Source organism: Rattus norvegicus, chromosome 6 (genome assembly GCF_036323735.1).
Source record: "Rattus norvegicus strain BN/NHsdMcwi chromosome 6, GRCr8, whole genome shotgun sequence".
NCBI lineage: Eukaryota > Metazoa > Chordata > Mammalia > Rodentia > Muridae > Rattus > Rattus norvegicus.
Window position 1 is genome coordinate 134,490,718 of NC_086024.1, and position 27,642 is coordinate 134,518,359.

The 27,642-nt window shown below is 43.4% G+C and overlaps 1 long non-coding RNA gene and 15 pseudogenes across 2 annotated transcripts in view; all 16 read left to right on the forward strand.

Annotated features, from left to right (window-relative positions):
• Positions 1–27,642, forward strand: part of LOC102555254 (uncharacterized) — a 209,357-nt gene that overhangs the window by 141,099 nt on the left and 40,616 nt on the right. For both annotated transcript variants that reach the window (XR_010052362.1, XR_010052363.1), the window contains 16 exons: positions 24–13,632; positions 14,773–14,900; positions 15,516–15,638; positions 16,346–16,472; positions 17,209–17,331; positions 18,042–18,168; positions 18,780–18,904; positions 19,616–19,742; positions 20,357–20,481; positions 21,195–21,321; positions 21,940–22,053; positions 22,761–22,887; positions 23,503–23,625; positions 24,340–24,466; positions 25,083–27,074; positions 27,537–27,618. This is a non-coding gene — a long non-coding RNA (uncharacterized LOC102555254). The remainder of the gene's footprint in view (positions 1–23; positions 13,633–14,772; positions 14,901–15,515; positions 15,639–16,345; positions 16,473–17,208; positions 17,332–18,041; positions 18,169–18,779; positions 18,905–19,615; positions 19,743–20,356; positions 20,482–21,194; positions 21,322–21,939; positions 22,054–22,760; positions 22,888–23,502; positions 23,626–24,339; positions 24,467–25,082; positions 27,075–27,536; positions 27,619–27,642) is intronic.
• Positions 11,561–11,635, forward strand: Snord114-4 (small nucleolar RNA, C/D box 114-4; annotated as a pseudogene).
• LOC120093391 (small nucleolar RNA SNORD113/SNORD114 family) lies at positions 14,256–14,330 on the forward strand (annotated as a pseudogene).
• LOC120093385 (small nucleolar RNA SNORD113/SNORD114 family) lies at positions 15,121–15,195 on the forward strand (annotated as a pseudogene).
• On the forward strand, positions 15,828–15,902 carry LOC120093399 (small nucleolar RNA SNORD113/SNORD114 family; annotated as a pseudogene).
• LOC120093402 (small nucleolar RNA SNORD113/SNORD114 family) lies at positions 16,813–16,887 on the forward strand (annotated as a pseudogene).
• Positions 17,526–17,600, forward strand: LOC120093393 (small nucleolar RNA SNORD113/SNORD114 family; annotated as a pseudogene).
• LOC120093383 (small nucleolar RNA SNORD113/SNORD114 family) lies at positions 18,387–18,461 on the forward strand (annotated as a pseudogene).
• Positions 19,098–19,172, forward strand: LOC120093394 (small nucleolar RNA SNORD113/SNORD114 family; annotated as a pseudogene).
• On the forward strand, positions 19,964–20,038 carry LOC120093387 (small nucleolar RNA SNORD113/SNORD114 family; annotated as a pseudogene).
• On the forward strand, positions 20,675–20,749 carry LOC120093395 (small nucleolar RNA SNORD113/SNORD114 family; annotated as a pseudogene).
• Snord113l1 (small nucleolar RNA, C/D box 113 like 1) lies at positions 21,542–21,616 on the forward strand (annotated as a pseudogene).
• Positions 22,247–22,321, forward strand: LOC120093400 (small nucleolar RNA SNORD113/SNORD114 family; annotated as a pseudogene).
• LOC120093403 (small nucleolar RNA SNORD113/SNORD114 family) lies at positions 23,109–23,183 on the forward strand (annotated as a pseudogene).
• LOC120093396 (small nucleolar RNA SNORD113/SNORD114 family) lies at positions 23,820–23,894 on the forward strand (annotated as a pseudogene).
• LOC120093386 (small nucleolar RNA SNORD113/SNORD114 family) lies at positions 24,688–24,762 on the forward strand (annotated as a pseudogene).

Here is a 27,642-nt window from a genome sequence, read left to right on the forward strand (position 1 = left end):
CCTCTCTGCTTTGTACCTCTCAGGATGACCCACAAACTGCTGTGAGAAGCTACAAGCTCCTGAGTGTTTAAAAGTGGGGCCATGGTGAGGAACAGAGACAATGCTATGCTGGGCGCTTCTTTTTAAGAAATCCAACAACGGCTGGTAAGTACCAATTGTAATCCAACAGTGGTCAATGATATTATAGATATGATACATTGTATTGACAGATAGATTGGATTGATCAATAGGTTTTATACTTAAAGTGCCTGGTAACAGATACATTCAATGACATAAGCAAACATGTAGCTGAATTTTAGGAATAATTATAAGTCTTTCCCTCCCTTGAGACTTATGGTTCACAGGCTATTACTCTTAGGTTAGTTTTAGTAAAGAAATGAAAAATCAATTAGTAAGCAACTGTAAATTTTTATTTAATGAAAAAAGACATCCCAATGTTTTGGCCCAATGATTACAATTAGTGATATATCAGAGTTCACACAGGATGTCTGACTATGTGTGTCTGGAAGTGTGGGGTTTTCAGAAACAGGAAGTGTGGTCCACTTCCTGGGATCATTTGCAAATGATCCAGTGTACAAAAACCTAATTCTTTTAGTTTGGGTGGAATGTTTTGGTTTTCTGATTCATTGATACATTCATCTAAACATAAATGGCCCAAAGTCATGAATGTAATCAAATCTTATCTTGACTATTAAATCATTATATTTCCACAATGATTTTTACCACAGTACAAAGAAAAGAACTCCACGGATCCCCAAAATAAACCTTTTCTATTACCTTTCACTGGAAATGAACCTATTGTCAGATAATAGAAGTTCTCAGCAGACTTGTCTGGGGCCTCAGTAGCTTGTTGCTGAGTGCTAATTTGTCATAAGCAAATCAATAAACACAAGTGCTGTGAATGAGGACGGATGAGCCAAGTAAAGTGCAGCCTCGTTAAGAGCTTGTTTCCCAGAGCACGGCTTGTTATTCTGTATCTCTACCACTGCTGTCTGTGGATAAAAATAGAAGCCTGTGGCCCACGTCAGCAGCCAGCTTACACGCATCTGCGAGCACGCTGTGTCTCTGTCCAAAGTACTTGTGACTTCATATGGTTTTGACCTTTAGCAAATTAGAAAAAGTTACGTAAATATCCAAATTTAAAAAAAGAAAAAGATAAAGAAAGGAAACTGACCTAGCTATGTACCAAGGGTGAGTACATTGTATGCCATGTATTATGAATTCATTATTATGCTACAACAGAGTCCCAATTAAAAAGAAATCAAGGTTCCTTATTCATTTACATAGCTGTCCGTTGTTTGGTTTTAAATTGCCCCATCGATTCCACGTTTCTGCATTAGCACATCTGTGGCCCAGGTATTTAAAGTTTATAACAGACACATACTAAGCACATTGAGACAAGTATCTAAAGCAAATTAAACAGTGTCCGTGTATAGTCAATGGGATGTTTATGTTCTGCTTTTTACCATCTAGTCAGTAGTTCCTGAAGGCAGTATGATAGAACTTGTTCCAGTAAGTTCCAAGGGTGACACACACCACTGCAAGCAGTTGCAGGGCCCCTGCCTTTACTTGGGGTGTTTGCTTAAGATATCCACTAAGTTGTTAGTGAAAGTCACTGTTGTAATCAGAAATATGTCATGGCTAATGTGCTTCTCCTGGGTCAGTTGTGGGTTCCAGGCTGTGGGTTTTATTACAAAAAAGAAGACATTAAATAATTATTCATAGGAAAAAAGCCAAATATACTGTATAGAATATATTTTATAGTATCTTAGCACTCCTTTTTTTTTAATATTGTGTACAATGAATGCATCTTGGATGAGGCAGGGAAAAGCCAACACTCTTCCTCCGTGCAAGTTTTCACTTACATTCACTGTGTTCAAAATGTACGGCTGGCTATACACAGAGCCAATGTCCAGAAACCAAGTCTGCCTGAACAGCAGATTGCATTTGTGCCCCATTAGCATTTCTCATCCCACCAACGCCTGCCTTTTCCCACTCACTTTATTTCATGTCTTGAGTGCGTGAGTGTTTGTGATTGTGTGTAAAAAGTTGACTCACTCTCTAACTATTTTGTAAGAGATAAATGTGTTTAATATGGAATACATTATAGAAGATAAATACTTTGGGAAGGAAGAATACAAAGATATACATACTGGTCAGTGTCAGAGACACTAATGCTGAGTTCTTCTGTCAATGGGAAGAGGGACACAGATGACACAGGGAAAGACAAGAGACCTAACTGTGTTAATGACCAAGGCTTCCATGACCTTCTGAGTTCCCTGCAAGCAGGGATTTGCAGGTTTGTCTCTGTAGTCATGAGTACACAGATTTTGATAAATCTGCGGCTCATCTTCTCAGTCTCAATTGCATCATAGATTTGATTTTATTATTAAAAATCAGCAAATGAAAGACAACAGAAATGAGACAGTGTATATATAATGAAATGCATGAGCGATGGGCAGGAATGGCAGCCCAAGGTGGTGTGAGAGTTAGTATTAATGTGTCCTAGGCCCCTGGATGCCCACTAAGCATGCAGTGGGGTTGTTTAGACTGCCTTTTGGGCTATGGGTAAGTGGGTTGAGAAATGACGTGGGGTAGTCAGGGTTCTTACTTTGGGTCCATGAAGAGTTCAACTATTCATATGCTTAAGAAAATCTACACAACAAACCAAAACCTAACAAACAAACAAAAAAACAACCCACCCCCCCAAAAATATATCTCAAAGTAATAAATACTAAAATGACTTAAGAAAATGGCATTTGAAAGGCAGGTGTCCAAGGAATGACTCTCAATAGGGGGTTGGCTTTGTTTGTTCGTTTGTTTGTTTGTTTGAATTGTTGTTTCTTCCAGAGAGGGTTTCACTGTATAGCTCTGGTAAGCCTGGAACTCACTCCGTATGCAGACAAAGCTGCTCTTGACCTAATAGAGATCCCCCTATACTAGAGGACCTCTGCCTCCTGGGTTTTGTGGTTAAGTGCCAGGACACTTGGTCTCTCAATATTTTATTAGCATCATTTTACATGTGCTTCAGAATAAATACGCCGAGCTAACTGAAGCAAGGCCATGAAATCAAGTGCTTGGGAAGAGAGAGATGAAAATCAGTAATAAGGCAATATTTTCCAGTGTTTAGTGGCAGGTGTTTATTGTTTACTAGTTAGAAAAGTAACAGATGAATGTAGACAGGGGAGGGGAAGGGTTCAAATCCTGACCCAGGACAGTGGCTATGACTGAATTTCCATACCATAACTAATGAATAGTTCATGACAGAAACTCTGGTTTAGTTCAGAGACAGAGACTGGTTGCATTAGCTTTGCTGGGACTGATCCTGTGGAAACATCAGCTATCACAAATGTCATGTTCTTTGTAGTTTTGTGCTTCATGAATTTCGATTGTTATTACAAAAAGAAATCAATGGCCACTTTTACACTCTAATTATGTAAAGAAACCCTATGAAGTTTGTCCAAATTTTAAAAACATGAGGGGTGGTAAGAAATATTATTACTGTAATTTGCAAACACTGAAGTCCCTGTGTCAGTGGTTCTAGGGAGCTGTCTCATTGTCCAAGGTTGCACAGATGGAGAAATCCTAACCAGTACTGTTCTCCTGAATCAGTGATTTGGACTGTGGAGGTACAGGTGGTCATTGTTGTTGCAAGAAGAGAAATACTGTGGGTTTACAAATCATTTTCTCTTGTTATGACTTGGTATTAAATCTCAGATAGTTCTTTTGCTTAAGAGAGAATATATGGGTTATAAAACATTGATCAATGTGTGAAATGAAGGTTGGAGGAAACAGGAAGATCTCCTACTCTGCACCAACTCTGGGTCCATGCTCACCCATGGCTGCCTATGGTGCCTGTATATCTGAAACTGAGGTCACAAGGAGAAACTTAATCCATTTCTTTCACTTTGAAGTGTTTCTATAGACAGAATTTTATAACATGGATTATTTTATGGTTACATATTTTTATTTTATTCTCATTTCACCATAGGATGAATGGGGAAAAATCAATTAAATAAAATCAGTGAGGTAGGGGTTGGGGATTTAGCTCAGTGGTAGAGCGCTTGCCTAGGAAGCGCAAGGCCCTGGGTTCGGTTCCCAGCTCCGAAAAAAAGAACCAAAAAAAAAAAAAAAATCAGTGAGGTTACATCAAGTCCATAGTGTTCATGGAAATTTTACTAATATATACTGAAGATGGGCCTCGTCCAAAAGGAAGTCAAAGGAATGTACATTTGACCACATGGTATGGCTCCATACTCAAGAATAGCCATACTGTGTGAGTGAAGGATCCTCCATGGTCAGAATTCTGCACCATGCTAAGGAGAGTGATTCCAATGTGAACTGAAGACTTCTTGTCTTGGCTTGGGTGTCTTGAAGTATCATTGACCAAGTGTCTGTAGAGTATCTAATGATGGCCAACTGAATACCTATGGGACAAATAGGCACTGCATGAAACTTTTCATTCTTAATAAAAATATGGAAACCATCATGAATTAATGCAATGACAGGTCAATGTTAAAGAGTCCATGAACAAATTAACAATGATAGCTATAATAATAACAGCCCTCCCCTTTGGGAGGGGTATGGATCATGAGTCTTATAATTATGCTTCATTGATCAATATGACAAGTAGAAATGTTATAGAAAGGAGTACTCAATCCTGGACCATTGGTGATCAATGTTGCCATATGAGACAGGCAGTGCACTCTGGGCCCAGCTTCGTGCCCAGTTTTCTATGTTTGAAATAATTCTGTCAGTAAGATGGGATGTATTTGTTTTTAGTTTGCATGTTCATTTATTTCCGTCCTGTTAGTTTGAAAGCATTGATCTCTGGGTAGGAATATCTTTTGTATTTTCATGTCTTTTTTGGCTAGAGATGAGGTAGACAGTATAATTAATAGATAATAGTCAATGTCTGGGTCAAGGAAAAGAGCAACAAAGGGCCTCGAGATAATGACTTCTTACATGGCCAACCAAAGGAAGGATGACAACAAAACTAAAATAGATTAGCCTATCTTTTAATGAGCTGCCTTGCTTTGTTTTGACGTCCTGGGCCTGGATACTCTGAGCCAGGGGATGCATCTTTCCATGGGCTTCAGCTCCGTGGTTACGTGAATGTGTCAGAAATATGAAATGCTTCCGAATAATAACCACTGTGACTGTTTTGACTTTCCAACAGCATTAAAGTTAGCTAAAGAAACAGAAATGTGCCTATGGTAAACATTAGACTTGAATTATATATTGCACTGAGTCCTTTGTATGAATCCCTGAGGTTGGTTTATTCAATGCATCTGGAAGCAATTACATAGGAACATCCTAGTGGCTGTTCAAGAGTCTACTTTTTATTACATTTACATATTTTTTAATATATGAAATAATCAACAAACTAATGTGCAGTAGAGAAAGAAGACCTTTCTGGTTGTCACCTTACTTAGTATACCACACTGAATCCACCTAGCTCTGACGCAGTATCCATGGATCCACCTTGACCATCTGTGCCTCCCTCCTTCCCACCTTGCCTGGAAGCCACCACTGAACTCTCATCTTGCCCGAGATCAGTTTCAATGTAAATAGATCACTTGCCCTTTCTGTGCCTAAATTATTTCTCTTAATTCCATTCATCCCATCTATGGTGCCATTTTTTTAAAACACTAGTTTATGTCCAAATAGAATCTGACAAGTGCTTAGTAATTTACTTGACCATGCACTGGTGATGAGATTCACGCTCACACACACTTGGGTAGCACTAATTTTAGACTCCAAATACTGTTTTAACCGAACAGAAACCATAAATTTGAGAGAGACACGAGGGTCATCCCAGAATGAGTAGAGTATTAGTTATGAACAAAATACACTGTATACATGTACGAAATTCTTTTAGAATATATAAAATATTTAAAAGCCATAATTATAGAAGATTGAAGAAAAATAGGTATCAGAAAGAGAAGCAATGCTTTGATTTAGAATGCAAAGTGGACTCGGGCCCCTTTGGTAGCCAGTGAGGTCAGATGTGTCAAGCATCATCCTGAGCTTATAAATCATGTTTATTGATGTGCTTTAATTAATAGCTTAGAATAAAAATAGACATGCTGTAATTAAAAAGGCAAACATGAACCATTGATGCTGGCTGCTGTCAATTTGAATAAAATATGCCTGGACTCTGGAGTTGAATGCCAAAGTAATACAGTTCATTGCCCCCATGAGACAGTCTTTCAGAAAGATTTGGCAATATCCTAGGATCTGGGTCCTGTCCTTAGTGTCAAAATTAGATGAAAAAGGATACCAGTCATTCAATTGATGAAATATTGTCCATTGACAAGAATACATAGACAGGAACATTATAATATGTTAGGAAAAGAGGTCCAAGTTCACCTGTCTGACGTCATCACTGCCTATTTTGTGGCTAAAGATGGTATGGACTTTCTATGGGAAGGTGCCAGTGTTCTCAATATATAGAAAATTTCAAATTCTCTTTTCTGCAAACTGAAAAACCAAACCCATATCCTGTTAAGTTAATGAATGTAGAGATGAGTCTCTTCAGTCAGTGGTTCTGTGGGTTGCAACCCCTGTGAGGAGGGATCAAATGACCTTTTCACAGGGGTTGCTTATCAGATGTTTAAATTACAGTTCATATAAGATTCGAAATAGCAACAAGATAATCTTTCGGTTGTGGGGGATCACGAGAACATGAGAAAAGTGGAGAACCACTGCTCTAAGCTAAAGATAAAATTAAAGACCAGTGGGTAGAGTGTCTCAATGTTTTCCTACAACATATTTTAAAGCATGTTTTCTATCTCCTTCTGTTCCCCATGGTCCTGTGTATGTTGATGGAGTTCTCCATGGTAGAGTTCTCTATGGTCTGTTTCTGTTGGGAGCCTGGAGGATGATGTAAGTAATATTTCTAATTCCTACTTTGGTTTGGGTGGTCAATTTAGGGAGAATACGTTGTATTTTTTAATTTTTATGGTGTAATCACGTGAGGAAAACTGAAGCCACCTTTACATTTTTAGATGAAAATGAGTAAGTATACTGATTACTGTTGTGTATGAAGAGCTAAGGATCATTAACTGAAGACATCTATTGACCCAGACATCATTCTGGATTACAACCAGCCGTGTTCTTATTGGGCTTTTCCAATCATAGGCTTTTAGAAACATTATTAGTTACTCAATAGATTGGTTAACACACAGTATAGAAATAAGTGAAGGGGTGTCAGGGGATGAATTCTGACTGAATGTCATGTGTTTATAACTCTGAGGTCTAACGGGATGGATATGTTAAGAAGCAAGGGTTGGAGGGGGTGAGTGTAGTTTTTCGTCCCCTGCTCTGATCTGTACTCTTCAGAATGGATGATCTAGAGAGGGTGGGTTCTTCTCTGGTCCTCTCCTTGGTGCTCACATCCCTTCTCTTCATTGTGAGCGAGAGTTAAGTTTGTTTGCTCAGTTCTACACAGGATGATTGAAACACTTACTGATTTTTCCATTCATGAAGAAATGCGGACTGTAACCAAAAGATGTGGTGGTTGACAGGTTTTATTTGTAGACAAATGTTAGGGACTTTCCTACATTCTTCCATTTTGTGGCTTATATATTTTCCATGTTGACGAAACAATCCACAAGGGTAAAATGTATTAGTGAATAGAGATCCATCCGGCATCTGATGCCTCCTAATGGCTGTGGCATGCGAGGTACACATTTGAACATCATATGTCTAGAACTCTGAGGTCTCACACAAATGGACAGGGCCTTATTTAAATGTGGGCCCTGTGTATCCATTATAAGGGTTTCATTTAATATCTTTGGGTTCATTAGTTTAAAATATTATTATAAAAGATTCAAGGCAGTTTGAAGAAACAAATGTATGTGTAGAGATGACAAAGGTAAAAAAAATATCTCATCATTAAAATAGCTAGCTAGGATATAAGTATTAGGACCTTTTAAATATTATTTATTTATTTATTTTTTATTTATATGAGTACACTGTAGCTGTCTTCAGACACACACCAGAGGAGTGCATCAGATCCCATTACAAATGTTGTGAGCCACCATGTGGTTGCTGGGAATTGAACTCAGGACCTCTGGAAGAGCAGTTAATACTCTTAACTGCTGAGCCCTCTCTCCAGCCGGGGTTGTTTTTATCTAATGAGGTCTCCCTATTTGGTCCAGGCTGTTTTCAAATTCTCAAACTTATTGTGTAAGACAGTCAAGTGCTGGAATTGTGTTCATCAGTCATCAAGCCTGTTACATCAGAAATTATTCTGGACTAAGGATGATGCAGGCAAGTCCTTCTCAATCATTAAAATATATCAATTATAAATTTGAAGCTCGTTAAGAAGAAAATGAATAGATAGCTTTGCAGTGAATCTGTAGAAGGGGATGGTAAAGTGTCATAGTAATATGAGTTAATAGAGAGACAATGTCCAACTTCTGCTTTGTACTCCTCAGACGGAGGCCCTGGACTGAGCAGGAAGCTCCCTTCACTGATACTCCCTGCCATGCCGTGTGTGCACTATAACAGCCAACAATCTTATTTTCCTTGTTTAATTGATTAAAGGTGCCCATAGTGTTGATTGTGTTTTTAAAATCATAAACTGATGGCTTTAACAGTGGAGTGGGGGTGGGGAGCAGAAGAAACATGAAGCAACTAGAAAGTAGTTTTCCCCTCACTCTGCCTGAGCACAAACAGAAATGATTTTGAACCAAGTGGTGCCTGCGGGTGTCTCGCTACATGCTTACTTTGTGTGAGTTTCCAGTTCCCTCATCATATCCGTTCCCTCATCATAATTTCCTCATTATCCTGCAAACCCACTGTCCTTTTCCCAAGCCCTTCAAGATATTAAGCAACTGTCACCTAGAGTTGCTCCACATCACATAAGGCCATCGAACTGTAACTTAGCGACTTTTCTTCATTTCTCTCTTCTCACTTTACCATCTGGTAACTATCACTCCACTGTCAACTCTCTGCAGATGAACTCTTTCGTGTCCCACATGAGTGAGACCATATTGTGTTTGTCTTTTTGTGCTTGGCCTATTTCCTTCGATATGATCATCTCCAGTGCCATCCAATCACTAAAAATTATAGAATGCCATTCTCCTTTACGGCTGAAAGAACCTAACATGTTTCTTATACCTAAAGCAGTTGTTCTTAACCTTCCTGATGCTGCAGTTCTTTTATGCAGTTTCTTGTGTTGTGGTGAACTCCCTCCCATAAAATTATTTTCATTGCTACTCCACAACTGTAATTTTGCTACGGTGATTAATCATAATGTAAATATCTCCATTTTCTGACAGTGTTAGATGGCCCCCGTGAGCAAGTTATTTGACCCCCAAAGGGGTCACAGCATACAGAGTGAGAGCCACTGAACTGATCTAGACTAAATAAGGAGCCCAAGATTCAATACCCAAAACCCAAAGCAGTAAATCACGTTCATTAGACATAAGTATGCACGCCTCAAAAAAAAAAAGTATACAGATAGCCAAGTAGTCTATGAAAGAATGAACTGTGTGATCAATCGCCAGAAAAGTGAAAACCCAATTAAAGCAAGAAAACCCCTCACTCCAGTAAGAAAGACTGCTATCAAGAAAGACTGTTGGTAGCAATGACTGGCAATGGGGGAGAAATCAGGTTTCCTTTGAACGTTGTTGATGGGAATATACATTAATTGAATGTTATAGAAATAGCATTGAGGGTTCTCAAACAAAAGCCCTCAACAAACAGAGTTTCTAATAACCCAACCAACCCTCTAATATGTAAAGAAAATTGTGGTGCCTTTGTCTCAAATATATATATATATAGTATATACATATATATATTATATATAATATATATATATATATCTCCTTATACCCTTCCATGTTCTCTGCAGTGCTATCTAAAAGGGCTAAGTTGGGACAGACTGAGTAGCCTCTGGTTGATGTGTGGATGAGAGAATGTGGTAGATACATGCTTGGGACACTACTACTCATCCAAAAAGAAGTTAACTGTAGCCTCATGAGAGAGTGAACTCAGTTGTTGTGTTTCCTGATTGATCACTGCCACACTGAGGCCAATTAACAAACGATAAAGTCTCAAGAAAATAAGATTCTACAGACAGATGTTAACCTGTCAAGCATCACGTTCTTAGAGTTTTGTAAACTGAACTATTTTATTGATTGACTCTAATTAGTAACATAGATTAAAGTAAATTCGAGTTTGAAAACAAGACGCTAAAACATGGACTGGGGGTGATGGCAATTGAGAGTGAGTCTCATTCACTGCTTGAAACATCTGAACTCTAATAGCCCAAGAAATTCATGATAGTTCATTTTCTTGGAGGAAGACATCCCCGAGACCCACAGTTCTCAACATGTGGGTCACAGACCTTTGACCATTACATAGGGGTCACATATCAGATATTTACACTATGATTCATAATAGTAGCAAAATTATAGTGGTGAAGTTGTGACAAAATAATTTATGGTTGAGGGTCACCACAACATAATGAGCTGTATTAAAGTGTCACAGCATTGGGCAAGCTGAGAGCCGCTGTGCTAGACATATTTAGGAATCCCTAAGGACTTTGAGCTTGGTACCTGTGTTGATATATGTTAATTTTGTCATTAGAATTAAGAAGTGGAACTATAATTCAAACAGCAACTGATGTATTAATCAAATTCAAACATATGCAGTGTGTTGGGGGCACTTTGATATGCAAACAGTGAGGCACAATGGGCAACGGTCATAACTCCCACACTTTCATCCTCAGCTAGTATAGACAGCAGGTGGTGGAGCCTTTCTCAGCAGCTGGGTGTGGGGCTATGTTAAATTGGTTTCTAATTTAAATTGTTCCCATATCTTTTGTTACAGTAAGAGCTTGCACTGTTAAATGAATGAGTAAATAAGTCAGCTGAGAAAGCAAAGCTAAAAACCAAAGGTCTGTGGGAAGGCTCTCCCTGCTTTTCATCTTCTTTATGTGCATCTGCCCTGTTCTGTGCTCTTCCCAGTGCTCTCCCACCGGAGCCTGGGATGGAATTCTCTGTGGTTGGGGCTCAGTGGTCGGGGCTCAATGGTGTGTCTCTCACTGGAACCTGTAAATCAGGGTAAGTAATAGGCACAGATCTTGTTTTGGTTTCCTTGGACAATTTCCTTTCTGTTTTAGACATAGGCAGACGTAGAAGTTCTAGTGCACTCATCTTGGGACTATGATGAATATTTTAACTGAGTAATTGGTATAATGAAAAGCCAAGCTCAGTCAATTAAAGGCAGTGGGGGTTCTATCCCCAAATACTGTATTCTTGTTATCTGTATCTATCTATCTATCTATCTATCTATCTATCTATCTATCTATCTATCTACATAGATAGGTATAACAATACTATAATTATAGATAGATACACTATATAAGACAAGTAATTTAGCTAGCTAGATGATAGATAGGTAGATAGGTAGATAGGTAGATAGGTAGATAGATAGATAGATAGATAGATAGATAGATAGATAGATAGATAGATAGAATCATTGCCTTCCACAGCATTACTAGTAGGTTAATGTAAATAAGAGTGAAGAGATATTGAGCTATCCCAGGATAAGTGATCATAACTGTCAGTGTATGAGACTTAAATAATGATTAACATGTATCTCAAACCCTGAGGCTCAATAAAAGATAAATATGTAAGCATGAACCTCTGGAACAGGGCTCATTTCTTATTCTCTGCTTTGTTCTCTACCAGAATTGCTACTCCTAGGTAGTAGGGTTTCTGCGTATTTCACCCATTCATTCATATATCTCTTGATCTTGGGACAAATATAAATAGTAATTAATTTTTTTACGGTTCTGATGGCACTGAAGATTATCCTTTGCATTAGCGAATAGTGTAAAACCTAACCACATGGTATATTTACAGTTCATATGACGTAGCATATAAAGTCACGTGTGTGACCTTGCCAAATTTAATGTCAATTTGTTGTTGGAAGCACTAGAGCAATTGTATGATAGTATATGGCATTGAGGAAAGTCATTGAATAATTCAGTTCTAGCAGGAAAAAAAACAGAGATGTGCATTAGTGGTCCTTGTAGGTGTATGTCACAGCTATACACATGATGGCATTCTTTGAGTAGAGGCTCTTTAGAAAACATGTTAGGGATCTACGATGTTAATGATGACTGTAGTTGACATGGACTCGTGATATCTTATTTAGAGCAGTGATAAGCACACACATAAGTCAATGATCCTTATTTGATTAGATGTATTCTGCAAATAGACTACTCTATGGTAATACGGGTGCTTCTTTAATGGTGGTCACGAATGTCAAGAAAAGCTTTGGCTAAAACAAACAGGTTACCTACACCGGTATTATTACTATACCTCATATGCCTGTGTTGAACTTGCATTCCCAGTTAAATATTAATTAAGGCAAGACTCGGAAATCTTATGTTGCTCTAGTATAAAACAATCAAATCAGTAGAAATAAGTAATGTGGACTCTCCCTGGAATGGTTGATGACAGCTGTCTTACATGTACATGTCAGATGACAGGAGCTGGTGTCTGAAAGCTGAGAGCGTTGATGTGGTATAGATAGTTTGCATTATTTAGCAGAGAGAAGTAAGGGGCAGAGAGATGGCTAAGCAGAGAAAGCCTAATTACCCTAGTTGGAGACTTAGAACCACAGATTGGAAGGAAGAATAGGGTCCCCTAAAGTTCTCCTATTTTTTCCACTGCTCTTTCCCTCAACTCAGAGAAATAAGCATCATAAAAATGAATGTGAAATATGATTGCATTAGGCCAAATGTGACCAATGAAACAAATTAAATTATCACAAACTAGACGATTGAATTGGCCATGCCCGTAAAACCATGATTCATCACTGAAGGAGAATTTGCATGAGCTTTTTTCTCTGTCTGAGGGGCGCTCCCGGCTTGTTTCAGTGTTTGAGAAACACAGTAGGGATTTCCACTGTTATCAGTGAATACGTGAGTCTGAACAGCCAGTAAGGAGAAAAGTGAAGGCAGGAGAGTAGAGATACACCCACTGGATTGGGAACACAGAGGCTGTAAGTCAAAGAGGACACATGCCCCTGTTCATCTAGCAGCAGGACTGCACCCCATTGTCACCTCTCTCGTCTTCTAATTCCTTGAATATCAATCAAAGAGTAAATAAATATATAAAAGATGGAGGCGTCCTCCCAGGGAAATAATCAAATGCGAATCTTTTAATTTTGTGTGAACTTGGGAGAGTGTGAATTATAGATAATGTCTATATTCTTGGTTAGGGTGAATTAGTTCATGTTGTAAAACATGATTGTTAAAAGCAAATGCTTTCAAAATTGAAGATGGAATCTATGATTCATTAACTATACATGGAGTTTGGAGGGTAATTAACATACATTTTAATATATTGCTGGTCTATGAGTTCACCACATGAATAATTAAAGATTGGATGTAGATGACTGAGAGAAGTGCCAAAAAGAAGGAGATGGTACAATTATACGATATCATTTCAGTGCTGATTGGTGACTACGAGTGAACAGAAGTTGGAGGTCAAGGACACTGAGGACTTTACTGCCAAGTTAGAGATAAGCACGACGCATACAGCCTAAACCTTGTGAATCTTTGGTTCGTGGACTACATAAAGTTATCAAGGAAGATTGAGAGATGTGAGTTGGCTGAATTGAAGTTTGGTAGCTAAAGCAAGGTTCCAAAAGCGAAAAGGGAATGGTAGCAAATGCTAGAGGAGACATTTGGTAATAATATTACTCGCAAGAAAGGCTAATGCAGACAATCTGGATTAGAATGGGGTCATCCTGGACTACTTAATAATCTACTTGACTAGGAGGGAAGGTCACCCCATTCCCATAGTGAGAAAACCTGCAAGACAACGCCCTTCAAATGTAGGAATTGGGGGCCATCCTTGAGACCAAGTGTCAATATTTCTATTTCCTTCTCTGCCTTCTACCATCCAGAGAGATTTCCCAGTGATCTCAAAGGGTTGCAGTGACAGATAGATCCTGGGATGCCGTGGTAACAGTACAGAGCTGCAGCTGCAGCTTTGATCGTTCAGTGGGCACTTACTGATAGGTATGGAAGGACTAATCAGAACACCAAAACACGGGAAGTTAAGCAGAGTATGGTGAAAACCAATTAATCTAGTGTTAGCTCCAGGACTAGGCAATGAGATACCATAGCACAGGGTAGTCTTCTACAGTGTGGTCTCCCGAGCATACCACACTAGCCCACGAGTGAGCCATTTCCAAAGGCTCAAGAGAGAGGAGCCCAACTGAGGACCAATGATGAGATCTGGTGGCATCTGAGTGTTTCTCGATGACAGCCTTGTGAACAGATATCTGAGGTCAGACACAAAGCAACTTCAGCTGGGCTGCATTTTTAGGCTAGCCTATGGCCTAAGAAAAGTAACACACTTTAGGACTTTGCCCTGACTTTAACCTGTTTCCATTAGACAAGGAAACATGGCTGGCAGATAGGCAATGTTGGGGGAGAGGGCTTGGTACCATGGCCAGTGCTTACTGACAGAGCAGCACATCTTTAAAACTCCAGGGGGTGTGTTGAGTGATACTGGCAATGAAGTGCAGGCCCCATGACGTATGGCATAGTAGAGACCGAGGCCAGCCTGTTCTTTTTCCTGGGAAATAGAAATAAATTAGTGTCCCCTGGGAAGAGAAAACACAATTATTGCCTAGGCAAACTTTAAGAGCCTGGGCTCCATAACAATGGAGGGCACAGAATGATACCCACAGACCATCAAAGGTATCTCTTCTTCTCTGCCCTTTATTCTTCAGAAAAATGGACTGGACATGTGGTACAAGTGTGCTCAAATCCAGAACCCACCTAAATCTTCACTATGACAACCCTGAGACTTGCTGACATAGAGGCGACATCACGATCTTCCTTGGCCACCAGCTTATAGGTATGTGTAGTGGCAGGAAAATGTTCCTGAATTCCTGTGGTAGAATGAGAGTGCTAGAGCATTAGCACAATAGTTAGTAGTGATTTCTGGGTTGTTTTAATGGATGCTTTTTAGGCACCAGCACCCAGAATATTGTGGACCCTGATATCAGTGCTCTGCCCTCAGCACCCACTATGAAGTGAAACCATACAATAGGCTAGGGAGAGCAGGGGCCTCAACCAGGACCGGTGATGAGATCTGGTGGTGTTTGAGTGATATTCCATGACCGCCAAGTATCCAGATATCTGAGGTCAATCCCGATACCTTGCTAAGAGCTAATCTGTGGATGGAGGCCCATAGGCAGATGCCTATCCCTTGAAGACCTGTGGTGAGATGAGGGCTTGGGTGCTCTTTGACCATGGTACTCAGCATCAAAGATGGGGAAGCTTGAGGTCTGCCCTGCAGCTGGGTCAGAATGGCCTTGATGATCTACCTGAATGTGAGGGAAGGCCACACCCACTTCCTTAGAGAGAAAGTCAGGGAGACAGCACCCTTGAAATGGAGGAATTCTGAGCTATCTTAGGGAGCAGGACTCAATAATCCTTTTCCTCTTTCTGCCTTCTCCCCTCCATGAAGATGACCCTGCTGATGGCTGACGTTGCAGTGATGGACAGATCCTGGGATGCCATGGCAACCGTCCCGAGCCCATGGGGACTTGACAGCTCCAGCTCTCATCCTCCCGTGGGCACCTGCTGATAGGTATGGAGAATGTTATGATAACATGGGTGGTTAAGCAAAGTAAAGGAAGAGTTAACTTAGTACTAGCTTGAGGCAGTGTGATGCCAGAGCACTGCACAGGGAAGTCTGCTACAGTGTGGTCTCCCGAGTATGCCGCAGTAGCCAAGGAGTGAGCCATTCCCGAAGGCTCAAGAGGAAGGAGCCCAACCCGGGACCAATGATGAGATCTGGTGGCGTCTGAGTGTTTCTCAATGACAGCCTTGTGAACAGATATCTGAGGTCAGACACAGAGCAACATGACTTGGTCCTTCCATGAGAACTAGCTTCTTTACTTTGAGTCACAAGAGCAAGTTCGAACTCTCTTGTCAACTTGGCTTCAGAAGCCAACCAATTGCCATGAGCCATGAATACGTGGTGGGCCAATAGGTAAAGTCAGGGTGAACCAAGTGTGGCCATAACCTGTGCCTTGTTGGGCAACTGCACAGCTTGTAGTCTCCTGTGGGTGCACTGACTGATGGGGCAACGACGTGCTGGCCCCGTGCAGGGTGCCACAATGTAGACAGAGGTCAGCCACTTTCTTGGCCAATGGCAAGAAATTGGTTTCTCCTGCTACTAGAAAAAATAGGTACAGCCTAGGGAAAGCCGGTGTTGTCTAACTAGAGAGGTCATGGAGTAGTACCCACAGAGGCTCAGCAGTGTCTGTCCCTTCTCTGCCCTGTACCCTTTAGAAAAGCTGACCCAACAGATGGTACCAGCATGCTGAGATCTGGAATCAACCTTGCTTCCTTGCTGTGACCACCCCAAGCTCTGCTGACTGAGAGGACATCTTAATCTTCCTCGGTCCTGAGGTTATAAGTATGTGTACTGTCCGGAGAGTGTTTCTACCTTAGTGCAGTAGCATGCGAATGTTAGAGCATTAGCGCAATAGGTAGCAGTGATTTCTGGCTTCTTGTAATGGCTGCCATTTGGGGAGCATCACCCAGAGTATTCTGGTACCCTGTAGTCTGAGTTCTGCCCTCAACACCCACTAAGAAATGAAGCCACACGGGGTTGGGGATTTAGCTCAGTGGTAGAGCACTTGCCTAGGAAGCGCAAGGCCCTGGGTTCGGTCCCCAGCTCCGGAAAAAAAAGAACCAAAAAAAAAAAAAAAGAAATGAAGCCACACAGTAGTCTAGGGAGAGCAGGGGTCCCATCGAGGACCGATGATGAGATCTGGTGGCGTTTGAGTGATATTCCATGAACGCTAAGTATCCAGACATCTGAGGTGAATCCCGATGCCTTGCTAAGAGCTAATCTGTGGATGGAGGCCCATAGGAAGATGCCTGTCCCTTTAGGACCTGTGGTGCGAGTGAGGACTTGGGTGCTCTTTGATCATGTTACTCAGCATCAAGGATGGGACAGCTTGAGGTCGACCCTAGAGCTGGATCAGACTGGGCTTGATGATCTACCTGAATGTGAGGAAAGGCCACACCCACTGCCTTAGAGAGAAAGTCAGGGAGACAGCACCCTTGAAATGGAGGAATTCGGGGCTATCTTAGGGAGCAGGACTCAATAATCCTTTTCCTTTTTCTGCCTTCTCCCCTCCATGAAGATGACCCTGCTGATGGCTGATGTTGCAGTGATGGACAGATCCTGGGATGCCATGGCAACCGTCCAGAGCCCATGGGGACTTGACAGCTCCAGCTCGCATCCTCCTGTGTGCGCCTGCTTATAGGTATGGAGAATGTCATCATAACATGACATAGTTAAGCTAACTATGTCAAGGAAGAGTTAACTTAGTACTAGCTTGAGGCAGTGTGATGCCAGAGCACTGCACAGGGAAGTCTGCTACAGTGTGGTCTCCCGAGTATGCCGCAGTAGCCAAGGAGTGAGCCATTCCCGAAGGCTCAAGAGGAAGGAGCCCAACCCGGGACCAATGATGAGATCTGGTGGCGTCTGAGTGTTTCTCGATGACAGCCTTGTGAACAGATATCTGAGGTCAGACACAGAACAACATGACTTGGTCCTTCCATGAGAACTAGCTTCTTTACTTTGAGTCACGAGAGCAGGATCGAGGTCTCTTGTCAACTTGGCTTCAGAAGCCAACCAATTGCCATGAGCCATGAATACATGGTGGGCCAATAGGTAAAGTCAGGGCGAACCAAGTGTGACCATAACCTGTGCCTTGGTGGGCAACTGCACATCTTGTAGGCTCTGGGTGCATTGACTGATGGGGCAATGAGGTGCTGGCCCCATGCAGGATGCCACAATGTGGACTGAGGCCAGCCATTTTTCTTGGCCAATGGCAAGACATTTCTTTCTCCTGCTAACAGAAAAAAATAAGTGCAGCCTAGAAAAGCCTGTGTTGTCTACCTGGAGAGGTCATGGAGTAGTACCCACAGAGCCTCAACCGTGTCTGTCCCTTCTCTGCCCTGTACCCTTTAGAAAAGCTGACCCAACAGATGGTACCATCATCCTCAGATCTGGAATCAACCTTGCTTCCTTGCTGTGACAACCCCGAGCTCTGCTGACAGAGAGGACATCTTAATCTTCCTCGGTCCAGAGTTTATAAGTACGTGTACTGGCGGGAGAGTGTCTGCCTTAGTGCAGTAGCATGGGAATGTTAGAGCATTAGCGCAATAGGTAGCAGTGATTTCTGGCTTCTTTTAATGGCTGCCATTTGGGGAGCATCACCCAGAGTATTCTGGTGTCCTGTGGTTAGAATCTGCCCTCAGCACCCACTAAGATGTGAAGCCACACAGTAGGCTAGGGAGAGCAGGGGTCCCATGCGGGACCGATGATGAGATCTGGTGGCGTTTGAGTGATATTCCGTGAACACCAAGTATCCAGACATCTGAGGTCAATCTCAATGCCTTCCTAAGCGCTAATCTGTGAATGGAGGCCCATAGGCAGATGCCTGTCCTTTGAGGACCTGTGTTGCCAGTGAGGGCTTGGGTGCTCTTTGATCATGTTACTCAGCATCAAGGATGGGGCAGCTTGAGGTCTGCCCTAGAACTGGGTCAGACTGGGCTTGATGGTCTACCTGAATGTGAGGGAAGGCCACACCCACTGTCTTAGAGAGAAAGTCAGGGAGACAGCACCCTTGAAATGGAGGAATTCTGGGCTATCCTAGTGAGCAGGACTCAATAATCCTTTTCCTTTTTCTGCCTTCTACCCTCCAAGAATATGACACTGTGATGGCCAAGGTTGTAGTGATGGACAGATCCTGGGATGCCATGGCAACCGTCCAGAGCCCATGGGGACTTGACAGCTCCAGCTCTCATCCTCCTGTGGGCACCTGCTGATAGGTATGGAGAATGTCATCATAACACGGGTGCTTAAGCTAACTATGTAAAGGAAGAGTTAACTTAGTACTAGCTTGAGGCAGTATGATGCCAGAGCACTGCACAGGGAAGTTTGCTACACTGTGGTCTCCCGAGTATGCCGCAGTAGCCAAGGAGTGAGCCATTCCCGAAGGCTCAAGAGGAAGGAGCCCAACCCGGGACCAATGATGAGATCTGGTGGCGTCTGAGTGTTTCTCGATGACAGCCTTGTGAACAGATATCTGAGGTCAGACACAGAGCAACATGACTTGGTCCTTCCTTCAGGACTAGCTTCTTTACTTTGAGTCACGAGAGCAGGATCGAGGTCTCTTGTCAACTTGGCTTCAGAAGCCAAGCAATTGCCATGAGCCATGAATACATGGTGGGCCAATAGGTAAAGTCAGGGCGAACCACGGGTGACCATAACCTGTTCCTTGTTGGGCAACTGCACAGATGGCTTCTCCTGTGGGTGCATTGATTGATGGGGCAACGACGTGCTGGCCCCATGCAGGATGCCACAATGGGGACTGAGGCCAGCCATTTTTCTTGGCCAATGGCAAGTAATTGGTTTCTCCTGCTAACAGAAAAAATAGGTGCAGCCTAGATGAAGCCTGTGTTGTCTAACTGGAGAGGTCATGGAGTAGTACCCACAGAGGCTCAACAATGTCTGTCCCTTCTCTGTCCTGAACCCTTTAGAAAAGCTGACCCAACAGATGGTACCAGCATCCTCAGATCTGGAATCAACCTTGCTTCCTTGCTGTGACAACCCCGAGCTCTGCTGACAGAGAGGACATCTTAATCTTCCTCGGTCCCGAGTTTATATGTACGTGTACTGGCGGGAGAGTGTTTCTGCCTTAGTGCAGTAGCATGGGAATGTTAGAGCATTAGCGCAATAGGTAGCAGTGATTTCTGGCTTCTTTTAATGGCTGCTCTTTGGGGAGCCTCACCCAGAGTATTCTGGGACCCTGTGGTGAGAGCTCTGCCCTCAGCACCCACTAAGAAGTGAAGCCATACAATCGGCTAGGGAGAGCAGGGGTCCCATCCGGGACCGATGATGAGATCTGGTGGCGTTTGAGTGATGTTCCATGAACGCCAAGTAACCAGACATCTGAGGTCAATCTCAATGCCTTGCTAAGAGCTAATCTGTGGATGGAGGCCCATAGGCAGATGCCTGTCCTTTAAGGACCTGTGGTGGGAGTGAGGGCTTGAGTGCTCTTTGATCATGTTACTCAGCATCAAGGATGGGGCAGCTTGAGGTCTGCCCATGAGCTGGGTCAGAATGGCCTTGATGATCTACCTGAATGTGAGGGAGGGCCACACCCACTCCCTTAGAGAGAAAGTCAGGGAGACAGCACCCTTGAAATGGAGGAATTCTGGGCTGTCTTAGGGAGCAGGACTCAATAATCCTTTTCCTTTTTCTGCCTTCTCCCCTCCAAGAAGAAAACCCTGTGATGGCCAAGGTTGTAGTGATGAACAGATCCTGGGATGCCATGGCAACCGTCCAGAGCCCATGGTGACTTGACAGCTCCAGCTCTCATCCTCCTGTGGGCACCTGCTGATAGGTATGGAGAATGTCATCATAACACGGGTGGTTAAGCTAACTATGTAAAGGAATAGTTAACTTAGTACTAGCTTGAGGCAGTATGATGCCAGAGCACTGCACAGGGAAGTTTGCTACACTGTGGTCTCCCGAGTATGCTGCAGTAGCCAAGGAGTGGGCCATTCCCGAAGGCTCAAGAGGAAGGAGCCCAACCCGGGACCAATGATGAGATCTGGTGGCGTCTGAGTGTTTCTCGATGACAGCCTTGTGAACAGATATCTGAGGTCAGACACAGAGCAACATGACTTGGTCCTTCCTTCAGGACTAGCTTCTTTACTTTGAGTCACGAGAGCAGGATCGAGGTCTCTTGTCAACTTGGCTTCAGAAGCCAACCAATTGCCATGAGCCATGAATACATGGTGGGCCAATACGTAAAGTCAGGTCGAACCAAGTGTGACCATAACCTGTGCCTTGGTGGGCAACTGCATAGCTTGACTTCTCCTGTGGGTGCATTGATTGATGGGGCAACGACGTTCTGGCCCCATGCAAGATGCCACAACGTCCACTGAGGCCAGCCATTTTTCTTGGCCAATGGCAAGTAATTGGTTTCTCCTGCTAACAGACAAAATAGGTGCAGCCTAGACAAAGCCTGTGTTGTCTTAACTAGAGAGGTCATGGAGTAGTACCCACAGAGGCTCAACACTGTCTGTCCTTTCTCTGCCCTGTACCCTTTAGAAAAGCTGACCCAACAGATGGTACCAGCATCCTCAGATCTGGAATCAACCTTGCTTCCTTGCTGTGACAACCCCGAGCTCTGCTGACAGAGAGGACATCTTAATCTTCCTCGGTCCCGAGTTTATAAGTACGTGTACTGGAGGGAGAGTGTTTCTGCCTTAGTGCAGTAGCATGGGAATGTTAGAGCATTAGCGCAATAGGTAGCAGTGATTTCTGGCTTCTTTTAATGCTGCTCTTTGGGGAGCAACACCCAGAGTATTCTGGTACCCTGTGGTGAGAGCTCTACCCTCAGCACCCACTAAGAGGTGAAGCCATACAATCGGCTAGGGAGAGCAGGGGTTCCATGCTGGACCGATGATGAGATCTGGTGGCGTTTGAGTGATATTCCATGAACGCCAAGTAACCAGACATCTGAGGTCAATCCCGATGCCTTCCTAAGCGCTAATCTGTGAATGGAGGCCCATAGGCAGATGCCTGTCCTTTGAGGACCTGTGTTGCCAGTGAGGGCTCGGGTGCTCTTTGATCATGTTACTCAGTATCCAGGATGGGGCACCTTGAGGTCTACCCTACCCTAGACCTGGGTCAGACTGGGCTTGATGGTCTACCTGAATGTGAGGGAAGGCCACACCCACTGCCTTAGAGAGAAATTCAGGGAGACAGCACCCTTGAAATGGAGGAATTCTGGGCTATCCTAGTGAGCAGGACTCAATAATCCTTTTCCTTTTTCTGCCTTCTCCCCTCCAAGAATATGACACTGTGATGGCCAAGGTTGCAGTGATGGGATGCCATGGCAACCGTCCCGAGCCCATGGGGACTTGACATCTCCAGCTCTCATCCTCCTGTGTGCGCCTGCTTATAGGTATGGAGAATGTCATCATAACATGGGTGCTTAAGCTAACTATGTAAAGGAAGAGTTAACTTAGTACTAGCTTGAGGCAGTGTGATGCCAGAGCACTGCACAGGGAAGTCTGCTACAGTGTGGTCTCCCGAGTATGCCGCAGTAGCCAAGGAGTGAGCCATTCCCGAAGGCTCAAGAGGAAGGAGCCCAACCCGGGACCAATGATGAGATCTGGTGGCGTCTGAGTGTTTCTCAATGACAGCCTTGTGAACAGATATCTGAGGTCAGACACAGAACAACATGACTTGGTCCTTCCATGAGGACTAGCTTCTTTACTTTGAGTCACGAGAGCAGGATCGAGGTCTCTTGTCAACTTGGCTTCAGAAGCCAACCAATTGCCATGAGCCATGAATACATGGTGGGCCAATAGGTAAAGTCAGGGCGAACCAAGTGTGACCATAACCTGTGCCTTGGTGGGCAACTGCACAGCTTGTAGTCTGTGGGTGCATTGATTGATGGGGCAATGAGGTGCTGGCTCCATGCAGGATGCCACAATGTGGACTGAGGCCAGCCATTTTTCTTGGCCAATGGCAAGAAATTGTTTTCTCGTGCTTAGAAAAAATAGATACAGCCTAGGAAAAGCCTGTGTTGTCTAACTGGAGAGGTCATGGAGTAGTACCCACAGAGGCTCAACAATGTCTGTCCCTTCTCTGTCCTGTACCCTTTAGAAAAGCTGACCCAACAGATGGTACCAGCATGCTGAGATCTGGAATCAACCTTGCTTCCTTGCTGTGACCACCCCAAGCTCTGCTGACTGAGAGGACATCTTAATCTTCCTTGCTCCTGAGGTTATAAGTACGTTTACTGGCGGGAGAGTGTTTCTGCCTTAGTGGAGTAGCATGGCAATGTTAGAGCATTAGCGCAATAGGTAGCAGTGATTTCTGGCTTCTTGTAATGGCTGCCATTTGGGGAACATCACCCAGAGTATTCTGGTACCCTATAGTCTGAGCTCTGCCCTCAACACCCACTAAGAAATGAAGCCACACAGTAGTCTAGGGAGAGCAGGGGTCCCATCGAGGACCGATGATGAGATCTGGTGGCGTTTGAGTGATATTCCATGAACGCTAAGTATCCAGACATCTGAGGTGAATCCCAATGCCTTGCTAAGAGCTAATCTGTGGATGGAGGCCCATAGGCCGATGCCTGTCCCTTGAGGACCTGTGGTGCGAGTGAGGACTTGGGTGCTCTTTTATCATGTTACTCAGCATCAAGGATGGGCAGCTTGAGGTCTACTCTAGAGCTGGATCAGACTGGGCTTGATGACCTAACTGAATGTGAGGAAAGGCCACACCCACTGCCTTAGAGAGAAAGTCAGGGAGACAGCACCCTTGAAATGGAGGAATCTGGGCTATCTTAGGTAGCAGGACTCAATAATCCTTTTCCTTTTTCTGCCTTCTCCCCTCCATGAAGATGACCCTGCTGATGGCTGACGTTGCAGTGATGGACAGATCCTGGGATGCCATGGCAACCGTCCAGACCCCATGGGGACTTGACAGCTCCAGCTCGCATCCTCCTGTGTGCGCCTGCTAATAGGTATGGAGAATGTCATCATAACATGACATAGTTAAGCTAACTATGTAAAGGAAGACTTAACGTAGTACTAGCTTGAGGCAGTGTGATGCCAGAGCACTGCACAGGGAAGTCTGCTACAGTGTGGTCTCCCGAGTATGCCGCAGTAGCCAAGGAGTGGGCCATTCCCGAAGGCTCAAGAGGAAGGAGCCCAACCCGGGACCAATGATGAGATCTGGTGGCGTCTGAGTGTTTCTCGATGACAGCCTTGTGAACAGATATCTGAGGTCAGACACAGAACAACATGACTTGGTCCTTCCATGAGGACTAGCTTCTTTACTTTGAGTCACGAGAGCAGGATCGAGGTCTCTTGTCAACTTGGCTTCAGAAGCCAACCAATTGCCATGAGCCATGAATACATGGTGGGCCAATAGGTAAAGTCAGGGTGAACCAAGTGTGACCATAACCTGTGCCTTGGTGGGCAACTGCATAGCTTGACTTCTCCTGTGGGTGCATTGATTGATGGGGCAACGACGTGCTGGCCCCATGCAAGATGCCACAAAGGGGACTGAGGCCAGCCACTTTTCTTGGCCAATGACAAGTCATTGGTTTCTCCTGCTAACAGAAAAAATAGGTGCAGCCTAGACAAAGCCTGTCTTGTCTTAACTAGAGAGGTCATGGAGTAGTACCCACAGAATCTCAACCATGTCTGTCCCTTCTCTGCCCTGTACCCTTTAGAAAAGCTGACCCAACAGATGGTACCAGCATGCTGAGATCTGGAATCAACCTTGCTTCCTTGCTGTGACAACCCCGAGCTCTGCTAACAGAGAGGACATCTTAATCTTCCTCGGTCCCGAGTTTACAAGTACGTGTACTGGCGGGAGAGTGTTTCTGCCTTAGTGCAGTAGCATGGGAATGTTAGAGCATTAGCGCAATAGGTAGCAGTGATTTCTGGCTTCTTTTAATGGCTGCTCTTTGGGAAGCCTCACCCAGAGTATTCTGGGACCCTGTGGTGAGAGCTCTGCCCTCAGCACCCACTAAGAAGTGAAGCCATACAGTAGGCTAGGGAGAGCAGGGGTCCCATCCGGGACCGATGATGAGATCTGGTGGCGTTTGAGTGATATTCCATGAACGCCAAGTAACCAGACATCTGAGGTCAATCTCAATGCCTTGCTAAGAGCTAATCTGTGGATGGAGGCCCATAGGCAGATGCCTGTCCTTTAAGGACCTGTGGTGGGAGTGAGGGCTTGGGTGCTCTTTGATCATGTTACTCAGCATCAAGGATGGGGCAGCTTGAGGTCTGCCCAGGAGCTGGGTCAGCCTGGGCTTGATGATCTACCTGAATGTGAGAGAAGGCCACACCCACTCCCTTAGAGAGAAAGTCAGGGAGACAGCACCCTTGAAATGGAGGAATTCTGGGCTGTCTTAGGGAGCAGGACTCAATAATCCTTTTCCTTTTTCTGCCTTCTCCCCTCCAAAAGAAGACCCTGTGATGGCCCAGTTTGCAGTGATGTACAGATCCTGGGATGCCAGGGCAACAGTTCCAAGCCCATGGTGACTTGACACCTCCAGCTCTCATCCTCCTGTGGGCACCTGCTGATAGGTATGGAGGGTCCAATCACAACATGGGGGTTCAGCAGAGTATAGACAGAAAGAGTTAAATTAGTGCTATTTTGAGGACCAAGCAGTGTGATGCCACACTTGCCAAGCAATAAGCCAATCCTGGGAGAGAGGAACCCAGCCTTCCCATGCTAGCCTCTGTAGTATGAATAGGCACAGCAGGATCACTCTTGCTCTCTACACTCCTGAATCTGATCAGTTTTCCTTAACAAGGAAACACGGCTGGCAGACAGACAAAGTTGGGTTAAAGTAGATAGAACCACAAACTTGCATCGGGAGTGACTCACAGCTTGGAAATTGCAAGGAACATATTGAGAGATGGTTGTACTGACATTTGACCCCATGCATGATGCAGTGGCATAGACTGGGCCCACCTCTTTTTCCCTTCAAATAACAAGAAATTAGTCTTTTCTGGGAAGAAAAGGTACAGGTGCAGCCCAGGCGAAGTCTGTGATTCTAAGTTCTCCAACTGTGGAGAGCATGGAGTGGTGATTCACAGTCTCAGCAGTTTCTCTCTCTTCATTGCCCTTTATTCTTCAGAAAGGCTGACCTGGTTGATGCAGAACCACCATGGCCTCCCTGCCTGTCCCAAATTAGCATTCTGTCTTGTGTGGAGCCTGGTTCAAGGTCTTAACTTTTAATTGTCAGTTGTTGTAAGAATTTACATGTTTGTTGTAAAATTTACATATTTGTTGTAAAATTCACATGTTCATCAATTGTGAAACCAAATCAGTGAAGTGTAATTCGGTACGTGGATTGCCATTGATCAGATTCAGTGTAACATTTACACTAAGTTCATTCTAAAGGCTCAGTACACCCAGTTCCATGGCATGAAAGTCTGCTTATGAGTCTCGTGAGTCGACGGAATTTTTGGTCTGATAATAGGACTTTTCATCATGTCTTTCCTTTTTTTTCTGCTTCTCGTTTTCCCATAAAGCTGATCGGTTTATGTTTGCAGACATTTTATGTTATAGATACCTCCTCTGATGTCCCTTCAACACCACTACAACTAGTATTCACTTTAGTGTCATTTTGTGCAGGGCATGGTAAAACCACGTAGTAATATGGCAGAGTTCTTCATATGTGGCGTGTGTAAGATTAATAATATAGCATTAGTTTTAACTTCAGAATGCAAAACCAAATGCTTTCACGTAGGTTTTCATTTTTTTTCTATTTCATATTAAATGTATCATTTCCATTTTAGGTTAGTTTTTTTCCCCTGGTACATTTATGTTATTTATGATAATAATCATGTTTAGCATATCACTACCTATGCATATCATATTTCGTATTAATATTATCATTCCTATTAATAACCACTAAGTTCTTCTAAATGTTAAGCCACACTCAAATGTTCCCATACCCGACTTAGACTGTCCATGATAACGTTGAGAAAGTGCAACATGTATTCAGGGCCATGAGTCATTCATGATTCTTTCACAGCACACATTCTGCAAATAGTTAGTGCTCATCAATCAGTAAAGTAGCAACGTCATATGAGTCAGCGCTTCCGCCTGGGGGAAGGGGTAAGGAAAATATGGTGACGTGAGTTCTTACCACCCTGTCCTGAGTCAGATCCATATAGAACAGTTCCTTACCATTTCTTCTTTTACTAATGATAATGCAAACATTACATCTTATAGCTGATGTTTATGTTCTGGATAGTAAAGAATTCCTCATTATTTAGTGAAGAATTAGATATATCACTGTGTAAGTCAAAATTGAAAACCATTGCTCTTTTATCTGCTTTTAAAAGTCATTTTTTCAACTTCTTGTTTGTGTTTTGTCTGTTGCTCCCCACACAGGGTCTGGAGCTGGTTTCAGAATTCCCTGTGTTTAAGGACCGCATCAAGGTAAGCATTGGTAAAAGCCATACATTTTGCCCATATTTTGGTTAGCATCATTGTATTTTTATATAGCATGAAGTAGAATCTTCTAAGCCCACCCTGACCTTGTCAGGGGTGAAGATGGGCTTGTATACTGAATAAGTACAATATCTGGGTAGCACATGTGTTTACATATCGTTGTGAGCACCAACCTGAATATATCAGAGAGCTTTGCTCCTGTTGAATATTTGTATATCATGAGTTTTCCTAGTGAATTATTGGCTTAGGCAGTAAACGGTATCTATGGGAACGAGGAACGGTCAAGTCACATCTGGACCAGTGATGATAGTTACCAAGGTATGAGAGAGATGATGAATAACATTTGCTTGAAGCTCAGAAGTCCAATCCAATAGACAGATAGAGAAGCAAAGGTCCTTGAAGGAGAATGACATCTTTCCTTTCCTTTGCATTCTGTTCTGTACTCCTCAGAATGTGTGCTCCAGGGGTGATTTCTGCATTCTTCATGGTCACCAGTGGAACGTTTGCATCTCTGCGTTGAGCTTGGGGCAGTGTGAGTACTAGTTACTATCCCTGC